The sequence below is a fragment of the Venturia canescens genome, chromosome 1 (assembly GCF_019457755.1).
Source record: "Venturia canescens isolate UGA chromosome 1, ASM1945775v1, whole genome shotgun sequence".
Taxonomy (NCBI): domain Eukaryota; kingdom Metazoa; phylum Arthropoda; class Insecta; order Hymenoptera; family Ichneumonidae; genus Venturia; species Venturia canescens.
In genome coordinates this window covers 39,535,584-39,548,145 of record NC_057421.1, presented here as the reverse complement: position 1 = coordinate 39,548,145, position 12,562 = coordinate 39,535,584, and the positions used below count along the sequence as shown (strand labels likewise).

At 34.3% G+C, this 12,562-nt stretch overlaps 1 protein-coding gene across 1 annotated transcript in view; it reads right to left on the bottom strand.

Annotated features, from left to right (window-relative positions):
* LOC122408149 (uncharacterized) overlaps window positions 1-12,562 on the bottom strand; it is a 1,237,064-nt gene that overhangs the window by 1,185,520 nt on the left and 38,982 nt on the right. The gene's annotated exons all lie outside the window — the stretch shown is intronic.

The following is a 12,562-nucleotide window of genomic DNA, read 5'->3' as shown; positions in this document are numbered from 1 at the left end:
AGTCTGAAAAGAATCGATTTTCTTATAAGCCTCTACCACCATAGAGTAAGAAATAACTAGCTTGCATGTGATTTTTTTGGATGTAAAAGCTTTCTAGACCAATTTAATAATGTCAAAATTTGGAGTTACTCATAAATTACTTGTCCTTCGATTGATATCATAAATTTTAGTGCTGCACGTAAATCAGATGGTAACTTTTTTCAATTCATTAGAAAATACTTGGCCTCGAATTGATATAATAAATTTTAATGCTGCACGTAAATCAGATGGAATTTTTTTTAATTGATTTAGCTGTTCGAATCAAATAAGAAGAATGAAGCATCGATTTCCAAAATGATTTCAAGCGCGATTTTTCGGTTTTTTATTTTTTACTTGTTATTTGATACTTTTGACACTTAAAAAAATAGATACAGAATAGTTTTTTTTTAAACATAATGTTTTTTCAAGATTTGTGAAATTTTTTTCGAATTGTTCTGTATTTTTTTTAAGTTTTTTTTATGGATGAAATTATCAGCAAACGAGGGACCATCAATGTACTTGTCCCAACCTTTTTTTTAACTCCCGACTGCCCGCAGGGCCAAAAGACGGGAGTTATGCGTTTCACTGCGATCAGTGGGTGGGGGGATATTCCTTTGTCGCCAGTTTTCTCGAAAACGGTGATAGTTGTCTTAACCAATTTTGTGCTTGTCCTTCTGTGAGTGGCAGAGAGTGTTCTGAAGCAAATTTAATCAAAATCTATTGAATATTTCCCGTTTTAATTGATATTTACGCTATACTCAGTTTAAATATATCGCATCATATTCGACTATCGACTACTTCACGCTGTTCTGGATCGCCTTTCATTCAGCTCTCAGCTATTAGCGATCCGCACTACCGATGGCGGCGCTCGTGTCCCACGGAAATATGGCGCTATTGAAGTGCAATTTTGACAACAATTATGCATGATTTTTATTAGTTTCTTTCCTAAATTATTTCTGGAATTAACGACACGAATGCAAAAAAAAATGTACCACTGATTTGTTACTCTTCCAATTTTTTTTTTCTATTACTCAACCCATGAATCGAGACGTCTGCTGTTTGTTGTGGACACTGCATGTGAAACGGAGAATGCAAGCTGAAGCGAAGCTAATAAACAAATTGGGAAACTTGACAAAAGAAAGGCTTATTGTGTGCAGGACACTGAATTGTCGGATATTCAGCTCACAGTGATGTTACAACATTGTGTCACATTTTTGGACATTTTTTCTCGAAGTACATGTTCAAAATATACAGTACTTATTAGGACAGTTAATCATTCACTTTTTTCTTAGTACAACGTGTACAATTAATACGACGATCGAAAAAAAAAAAATCAACAATTTCATTAACTTTTTTCATTCAATAAGACTGATTTGATGGTATTCTACAAAAAAAAACCAAAAAATAACGATTGATAGGCAAAAATAAAGAAAACTCCCGACTGAAAAAATTATATAGTGTATTGAAAAATATAGTGAAAACGAGAAAATATCATGTAAAATAATAATGAAAATTATTGGGACTGAGAAATCGTAGTGAACTTAAAAAATTATGAAATAATAAATGTTTTAGAAATAAAAAAAATGAGTGTTCGAAAAAACAACTTTGTTAAAAAAAATGTTTGAAAAAAAGGTTTAAAAAAATTTGTGGTAGAAAAACAACTTTGTAAAAATAATGTTTTTAAAAAACATTTAAAAAACTCCTGACTGAAAAATTGTATGGCGTATTTAAAATAAAACGAAGTCGAGAAAAAAATGAATGTTAGAAAAAAACAATATTGTAAAAAAAGGATATGCGTTTCCGGAAAATGATTTAAAACTCTTTTTCTTAAGAAAGTTGCAGTAAACTTTGAAAAGACTGAAATAAAAATAGATTAATAATAAGATAGATAAGAAACCATTTAATACAACTCCCTCGAGATTCGATTTTTATGGTTAATATCGATTGATGGTAGTTAAGTCATTTATATATGAAAATAAAAATTTTAATATAGTAATTGTCGAAGTTGAATGATTGTACAAAGAATGAAGGTGATAATAAAACAAAAAATTTTATACACAAACAACTAAAATATGTTATAATCAGAATGGAGTTTAATATTTGTCGGGAGAAGTCTCTAATCAAATCATTGAGTAAGAGTTGCATTTTGGAATTTTCACTAAAAATAAGCATTACCTAATGAGTCAATGAAACTTCGAACTTCTTTTGTTAATATAACGATTCACTCGACGGAAATTGCAGTTTTCCTCTAAGAATAACCTCGTAATGTAATATTATTATAAATTATTCAATTTTGTAATAATCTAAGAACACGCTATTATACTAAATCGCATGATTTCCGAGAAAGTTTCCACAGCGTTTTGTGACAAGGTCGATAGTTTCGCCGGAAAAGTGAAAAAATGTCGAAATTTTCTTCAAAGCCAATTTTGACGTTGAATAACTTTTGTAGGAGTAGGTTTAGCGTAAAACGACAAGAGACTTTTTTTATAGAGCGTTCAAATCCCTACAAAAAACCACCTTGGGCGTTGTCGTACCCTCATCTGTTGCCGAGGAATAAAATTCAAAAGCAGCTAGTAACGTCTTCCCCGTGTTATTTAAATGAAAAATAGAAAATCGCTATGAGCGACCTCTAAAAAATTTTTTTAAGGGCTCAAATTTTGTCAGGCATCTTTTTTTACCTCACTGCAACAATAGAAACGCGGGCTTTGAGGAAATAAAAATAGTCGATTTTTTTGAACCACCCTAATAGATATACAGAATGCCTGTTCGCTATTTTAGGCCTTCTAACTCTTGAGCCCCACCCGCGGTCGGCCTAGCAGCTGGAGGAGCCGACATCGTTGAGCCAATCAGAATGTGTAGAGGCAACAACTCTACTACCACTAACTACGTCAAAACGCGTATACGTATACGTCGAACTCGTGATGTAACTTTTGCATAATCTCGCGCCCGTGCAAAGTTTTTTCTCAGCAATTACGCCACCGATCGTGTTGATTTTGGGCGCAATCGAAAGAGAATTTCTTAATTAGCTGAAAGTTCAATTTTCAAAGCCTCAGATGACTCATAACTTCGGTAATTCAAAAAAATCACTTGCTAATTTTACCCCCACCACGGCGAATCGTTTTATTCAGAGAAAGTATACTCGGCGAGAGCCTCGGGCCAGCAGACGACAGGGCTGTCAATGTACTTGTCCCGAGACTCTACCGAGTCTCTTGATGAGAATATAGTTCTCCATAAATTCGATGTCTAGGTGAACTTCATTTTTTCATCATCATACATCATATTTCGTTTCACTATACATTTATTAACTATTAACTATTATTAACATTCCGATTGAAAACCATGCACGCCAAGCTTGTGTGTAATGTTGAAAATGAATTTGTGCAGTTCATCGTATAGATACAATGCATGCACTTGTACGCGTAAACTGTTTTAAGTTTATAACCCGTGCTAGCATAAAAACAGATGATAATCTCTTAATAATTGCAGAATCATTCGAGAAACCTTTGTTGCTCTGTGACGTTTGCTGGAAAATTTTTATGAATAAGTGAGGGATTAGGGCTAAAAGTGTACACGAATGAATTCCACAAGAACCTTAATTCATTCACTGTACTTGGCTACGTTAGAAAATGATCTCATTTTTTTTTATTTCCAAAATTCAGAATTCCTACAGGAAACGTAATTCATTCACTGTATATGTTACAATAGATCTCATATTTTTTCACAGTTAAACATTTTTTAAAATTTATTTATTGACAATGCGAATATAGAAAATCATTTAAAACGACGGTCACGACCTTTTAATACTTGGCGTGCCTTTTTTACTTTTTGAAGTTTTAATATTTACTGATTTCACTTCTTTTTGCGAGACGTGACAACTATATAGGAATCGTCTTTCATTCACTATATTTGTCAACTTCAGAAAACGATCTCATTTTTTTTTCTATTTTGAAGTTTTTTATTGATAATACAAATATAGAAAATTATTGGAAACTACGGTCGCGACCTTTTAATAATTGGCGTTCTTTTTTTACTTTGTCAATTATTTTTTTTTCTAATTTAGCTTATTTTTTAGAGGCGTGACAATATTTACTTAAGAAAAAAAATACATTCATCGTCTTCGACGAAAATTTTTAAAACGATTTGTTTCAAGTTGAGTGCTTTTCTCTATGTGCCAAAAGCAATCGACACAGCCAATTTTTCTATATAGACGGACGAAAATTGTGCGGTTATGTTCATGTGAGTTGAAACCTTTTACAAGCAATAATGGTGACGATTTTGATTATCCATTCAGCAAATCGAATTTTCCAATGAAAGATTGGAAAATTCCTATGCAATGGGATGATATTTTCATTTCCTATTCCTTTTTTTGAAAAGTTCCACTTGTTTACTTGGAAAAATGATTTTTGAAACTATCTTCTTTTCATTCATGGATTCCATGTTGACATGGATACTGTCAATGGTTTGCAATGTCCAAGGAGATGTTTCCATGGTATTCAATGTCTAAGACCACAGCTTTATGGTTATTGGTGTCCAGTGATATTTTTTTAATGGTCTTCTGTAACGTCTGAACCTGCCTCGTCAATGCAAACTATTAAATCGCAGATCTAGATATCGATAACTATGAGGAAATATATCGTAAACCGTTTACCTAAATATCGGGAAATATAAAATTGTCGAATATATATTGAAAAATACGAAGGCATCCACCTAGACATCGAAAACCCTATAGTCGCCAAACTAGACATCGTAAACTATAGAGCCGACGACCTAGATATCGAAAAGCTTAGAAAAACTCACCACACTATCGGAAACTATGGAGCCATTGACTTTCATATCGGGAACCATTGACAAATTCACCTTAACATCGGAAACTATGGAGCTATCGACCGGGATAGTGAAAACTATGAAGTCGTCAACCTAGTCCACGAAAACAATGGGAAAACATACCTGGACATTGAAAACTACGGAGCCGTTGATCTAGACCTCGAAAAGCATGAAGAAACATACCAAGGCGACGAAAGCCATGGAGAAATATACCTAGCCATCGAAAACCATGGAGCTGTCGATGTAGACATCGAAAACAATGGAACCGTCGACCTAGACCATGAAAACCATGGAGAACCATAACCAAACATCGAAAACTATGGAATTGTTGACCTAGCATCAAAAGCCATGACGGAATATACCTGGACCACGAAAACCATGAAGGAACATACGTAGACATTTAAAACTATGAAGAAATATACCTGGACATCCAAAACCATGGAGGAATATACCTAGACATTGAAAAATATATAGACACATACCTAGACATCGAAAAGTATGGAGTCATCGACCTAGATCACGGAAATGATGAAGAAATATACCTAGAGAACAAAAACTATGGAAACTCAGACCTAGCCATCGAAAACTGTGGAACCATCAATTTAGACCACGAAAACCATGGAGAAACATACCCAGACATCGAAAAACATGGAGGAATATACCTGAACCACGAAAACCATGATGAAACATGCCTAGACATTGAAAACCATGGAGGAATATACCTGGACGACGAAAAACATGGAGGAATATACCTGGACCACGAAAACCATGGAAGAATCTACGTAGACCACGAAAACCATAGAAAAACATATCCATACATCGAAAACCATGGAGGAATATACCTGGACCACGAAAACCACGTAGGAACATATCCAGACATCGAAAACCATGAAGGCATATACTTAGACATCAAAACCCATGGAAGAATTATCCTAGACCACGAAAACCATGAAGAAACATGCCTAGACATTGAAAACCATGGAGGAATATACCTAGACATCGAAACCCATGGAGGAATTATCCTCGACCACGAAAACCCGAGAGAAACATACCTGAACATCGAAAACTGTGGAGCCGTCGACCTCAACTGCGAAAACCATGAAGAAACATACCCAGACCACGAAAACCATGGAGAAACATATCCATACATTGAAAACCATGGAGAAATATACCTGGACCACGAAAACCATGTAGGAACATATCCAGACATCGAAAACCATGAAGGAATATACCTAGACATCAAAACCCATGGAGGAATTATCCTAGACCACGAAAACCATGGAGAAGCATACTTGGGCATCGAAAACTGTGGAGCCGTCGACCTCGACCCCGAAAACCATGATAAAACATGCCTAGACATTGAAAACCATGGAGGAATATACCTAGACATCAAAACCCATGGAGGAATTATCCTCGACCACGAAAACCCGAGAGAAACATACCTGAACATCGAAAACTGTGGAGCCGTCGACCTCGACTGCGAAAATCATGAAGAAACATACCCAGACCACGAAAACCATGGAGAAACAAATCCAGCCATCGAAAACCATGGAGGAATATACCTGAACCACGAAAACCATGATGAAACATGCCTAAACATTGAAAACCATGGAGGAATATACCTGGACGACGAAAAACATGGAGGAATATGCCTGGACCACGAAAACCATGTAGGAACATATCCAGACTTCGAAAACCATGAAGGAATATACCTAGACATCAAAACCCATGGAGGAATTATCCTAGACCACGAAAACCATGAAGAAACATGCCTAGACATTGAAAACCATGGAGGAATTATCCGAGACCACGAAAACCATGGAGAAACATACCTGGACATCGAAACCTGTGGAGCCGTCAACCTCGATCGCGAAAACCATGGAGGAATATATCTAGACATAAAAAACTATGGGGTCGTCCACCTAGAAATCGAAATTCGCGATAGAATGTACCTAAACCTAGTCCTCCAAAACCCATGATCTATCGCCCTAGACATCCTCGAAAAATCCAGCGGTGTCGACCAGAATTTTATATTTTTTTATTTTTATTATTTATTATTTAATGTTATTCGTATTATTCAATTTTTTTGTTTTCTTATATTATTATCATTTTATATTATATATTGTATAATATAATATATATATTATATTATATTATATATTACTTATAATAAAATATTTATTATAATAATATTTTATTATTAATTAATATTAATAAATAAAATATATATTATATAATTATATACATATTTTATGCGCAAACCAGGAGCTGGTATTGCCCCCGCTGTGCGCCCATTCTCTGTCTCTCTCGCTCGGCGACGCAGAAGGAGAGGGGGTAGCCGCGTTCAGCGTAGTGCGTGACGTAGAGTGTGACAAAAGTAAGAAATCGTGCAAAGGACGTAAGTCCAAATGTAAACAAGCGTAACTTACGCCCCTCTGTCTCTAAGAAAATGAAAATCCCGAAATGATGGATTTTAAATCACTAACGTTACATATCTCAGGATCTACTGGACGGATTTACTTGCAACAAAGACCAATGGAAAGAGAAAAATCGAAAAAAAATCGTCACAAATTTTCAAGTTCTTTTATGAAATGGTTTATTTGTGAGAACCATTTGAAAATTCTGTGACGTCATAAAACCGGCATATTCGCGTATATAAGAGTAGCGGCAGGGCTCGCGCTGGCTTTTCTTTTGCGCTGCAGTTTTTCCTTTTAATACTTGGCGTCGAGCCGCTACCGCGTCTCTTGATTAGATTCATTTAACAAAAACTAATTTATAATGTTTTAAGAACGCTATATTGAATCTACGCTGTTTTATTTTAGAACAGATGCATATCTCACATCAAGTTGTTTCCTTGACTCCCAATTTTGTTTAGTGTTTAAAAATATCTGTTAAGGATTTAAAATATCTGTTAAGGAGGATGAATAGCAATGATACAATGTTGCCATGCTAAACCATGTTGAATACATTAAAAATTTCAAAATGATAAGAATTTAATAAAATTTGGTGTACATATTCTTTAGTGCCAAATTTGACAATACAAATTTTTTAAAATTTTTCTTCTGTACAGTTATCGAGTAATTGATCACTAAAGTTCACGTATATAAGTATAGCATTTCCGTATATATTGGTATAGATTCCGGGCATAAGAAATCTGCTTTAATGCGTAATTACTCGAAAACTAAGTAGAAGAAAATTTTGAAAAAAATTGTGTTTTCGCACTTGATGTTGAAGAACATTATCACCAAATTTGATAAATTTCTTATCATTTTAACGAATGTAGCCACCCTCCTTAAGAGAAAGACATATCTTCCGAGTGTTATAAAAGAAATAAATTTTCATATAAACGAGCATTGTGTTATTTATTTAAATAAAATAAATCTAATAATTTCTCCGCGGTTCTCGATGTCCAGGTAGTTTTCGATGCCTAGGTATATTTCTCCATAGTTTTCGATGTCTAGACGTATTTTTTCATAGGATTGTCCAGCCAGGTCAACGGCTCCATCGTTTACAATGTCTAGGTATATTGGCATATTTCTCCACGGTTTTAGATGTCTAGGTCAACGGGTCTACATTTTTTGATGTCCAGGTCGATGACTTGATGGTTTCTGATATCTGGGTGTATTTCATCTAAGTCATCGATATTTAGGTCGACGACTTCATAATCTTTAATAATAAGGGAGGTTCCGAGATCATAGATGCCCGTGAAAAAATATCATTGGACACCGATAAACATCAAGCCGTTATCCTAGGTACTGAGTGCCATGAAAATGTTCCGTTGAACATCGAAAACCAATGATGGTATCTATGTGAACATGGAAATCATTGAGGGATTGATCTCGATCCCATATACTATGGCAGGGTGTCAAGTCAACACGGGGCTACTTTCGATTGTGTCAACTCTTCCGGCCATTTCACCATTATGAAACTCTCTTTTTGTAGCAATTGTACCCTGTGGAAAGTCCCCACCGTAGCAAGAAGCGCTACGGCCAACTCACCCCGCAGCAGTTCGAAATTTCCTCGACGCTCGGGTATCCCGACTTTTCACCATTTGCCTCAGGCAAGTCCCCACCATACCCACTCCTCTGTGCGACATGCCCTTGTTGAAACTCTTGAACTGTATCAACTCTACCCGATCCTAAGTCTTCAACCGTGTTTACCTGTCAGTGTGCCAACCCCTCATACGTGGGACTTCGACATTTCTTCGTCGTTTACCCCGTTTCTACTGTACTTTTCGCGTGGAATCGCCCATATCCTACGATCAGTGACGGGCTACATTCTATGAAGTTTTCATTATTTTGATTATCTTCTTACGAATTCATGTGCAAAGTTCACCGTGTGACATTTATTTTGCAAAATTTCCCAGTAACTCATTGAACCAGATGAAACGCTTGTAGCTTCTTAAAGATTTTTCAATTAATTTTGAATTTCTGTTGCATTTTTTGTTGAGGCTGAGACAAATGCATGTGTTTGGACCATACCTTTCATCCAATCAAAATAAAAAAAGACTTGTCATTTTTCTGCGTGGGCTTTTGGCTATTTCGAATGATCGAACACCATTTCTTTCAACCCCCTTGTTTTCTCTCGTGGCTTCTTTAGATAAGAAAGATACAAGAACTCGGCAGATCTGAAGTACAAATAAAGTAAAAATAATCCATCAATCAATGATGAATTTTTATCCTCTCTCAACAAAGAAGCCTTGAATCCCTAGGTTTTTGACAGCTCTGTTTTTAAACCATTTTTAATAGTCATCCAAACCTTCGTTCGCTATTGCTTGTTTAGGAAGGCAAAAACTACCCTCACAGCCTTCGATGTCAAAAATGGGATCAAGGATTTTTTAACACAATTTGTTTCTCATGAAGATTAAAAGGAAACACGAAAGAAAGCAAGAGAGTTACCATACTACGCATGCAAAGTTTTTGTTTCATTTTTGCAACTTAACAGCGGTCCAAGAAGCGTCAGAACTCTGACCAATCGCAACAAATGACGATACACGGTCGATAATACCAACCACTGAAGGCATTAATCCAAAGCTTCTGATTCTTGGCTCCAAGTAATGATTACGATTTAGATTATTTTTCGGCGAGTTCGATTCATCAATTTAAAAACTAAAGACTTCTCATACAACGAAAGTTTATTTTCTTTACAAGCAATAGCAACGATTTTGATTATTTATTCAGCAAGTTCAATTCTCCAATGCGAGAGTGGAAATTTCGAATGCGAAGAGATACTGTTTAAATTTTCGATTCCTTTTTTAAAAGCTTCTTTTTGTTCACTTTAAAAATTGATTTTTGAAAATATTTTTCAACTCAAGATACGGACTTTTAATACTTGGCGTTACTTATACTTTTTTGAAGTTTTTCCACAGTTTCTCTAGACGATATGTAAGACTTGTGTGTTTATGGGTCATTCCATACCAAACCGACCAATCCGTGACTCTGACCATTTTTGATTTTACTGAAAATTTTCTATTGTTTTATAACTACTGAATCAAGTCGTTCCTATTTTTTTTTAGATTTTTTCCCCAACTCATCTGATCACAATAAATTTTTCAAAATTTCGTACAATTTTTTGTGAACGCCCATAACTTCTTCAATAACAGAGATATCGAAATAGAATATAGTAGGTAATATTTTTTGTCCTGAGTTGTAGTTTTATGAGAAAAATACAAAAAAAAATAACAAAATGAATTTTTATACTTTTTTTCAGATTTTAACCAAAAATATTTTTTTTAAAACTTGGACCGTTTTGATTTTTTTCAAAAAATTCACCACGTTTTAATAGTCCTTTTTACACATGCAGAAAAATTTTTAGCTAGTGATATTCATAACTTGTTACTTTTTTTTCTATTTTTTACCTCGTGTCAAGCAAAAAAGCGTGTTTCCTCCTTAAATGAACTACGCAAGTAATAGAGAAGAGACATTCCGCTTCATTTTTATTTTTTTTTACTGTATCTACATATACGACCTTTTTTGTGGTTATTACGTCATTTCAAAAACGTTCGTTTTTTACCCTTTTTATTTCCTTTGTAGATACAATTTTTTGTTCTCAACTCTGCGATCGAGTCCTCGAAAGTTCTTAACTTCAATTTTGTAATTGGAAAAATGTATCGCAATCATTTTGTGCAGAATTATCACGTTTTTATAAAAAGAAGACAAATTTTCAAAACTGTCACGTACCACCAAAACTATTAGGTTTCACAGGACATTCCAAAAATCAAAAAAGTTGCGTTTGTAGTTGTTTTAGGCATTGGAATTTTTTAAATATTTTTTTTTTCAGAAATTTCTTCCTTTATTATTTTTTAAGTAGAACCTCAAGTACATCGAATGACGTAACTCGAAAACGATAGGGTTCTTTTTATGAAATTTTGACAGAGAAAGAAATTTTTTTTGTCCTTTTCCAAGTCATTAAAATTTTATCAGACTTTTTTCCAAGATTTTATCAATAAGGTTTTCAAGATATTTATCAATGAAAAATTCAAATATAAAAATGAATCTTCTTTTACTTTAGATATTCTAGAACGTCTCTATAGTTCACAAAAAATTCCGGATCAACGCCGAGAGTAAATATTTCAGGTTAAAAAAATTTTAGACAATAATATGATGAAATTCTAATGAATTAAAAATAAAAAAGATTACTTTTTCCCTGTTATTTCTGGATTTTTGTCCGGAAACTTTGCCCCGGTAGTATACGTAGCGATTTAAATGTGTTTAAATTTAATGTATACTACCGGGTATACTACCGCTACGTATACTATTAATGTGTTACCGATTAATATATACAATTGGAATAATTTTCAATCAAATCACTCTACTTGCGGTGTCCATTCAAAGAGGAAACCCGCTTTTTCGCTTGACACGTGGTAGAAAATAGAAAAAAAATAACAAGTTATGAATATCACGAGCTAAAAATTTTTCTGCATGTGTAAAAAGATCTATTAAAACGTGGTGAATTTTTTGAAAAAAATCAAAACGGTCCAAATTTAAAAAAAAAATATTTTTGGTTAAAAACTGAAAAAAAGTATAAAAATTCATTTTGTTTTTTTTGTATTTTTTTTTTCATAAAACTACAACTCAAGACGAAAAAAATGACCTACCATTCTATTTCGATATCTATTATTGAAGAAGTTATATAAAAAAATTGTACGAAATTTTGAAAAAGATATTGTGAACAGATGAATTGGAGAAAAAATCTAAAAAAATTAGGAACGACTTCTTTCAGTAGGTACAAAATAATATAAAATTTTCAGCAAAATCAAAAATGGTCGGGGTCACGGATTGGTCGGTTTGGTATGGAATGACCCTTATATACCCGAGTTTTAGAAAAATCTTTAGGCCATGTAAATGCATATATCCACTTGAGTTGTTGCATGATGAATTTGGAAATTTATTTCAATAAGTCATTGGGTGCTCAATTTTCATGATATCGAAATTTGTATCTTCCAAATGCAATAAACACCTCTAAAGTACGACAAAGTGATGAAGCGACATGTATATTGAGTATTTCCAGACCATGTTTGCGATTGGCATTATGGGTTGAAAAATTCATGTCTGTAAGTCTACGCCTGATCATTTTCCGATGTGATCAAATATTTTGTCTGCGCATAACTATGGAGACATACAAAATTATCAAGAGACTCGGTAGAGTCTCGGGACAAGTACATTGACAGCCTTGTCGTCTGCTGGCCCGAGGCTCTCGCCGAGTTATACTTTCTCTGAAT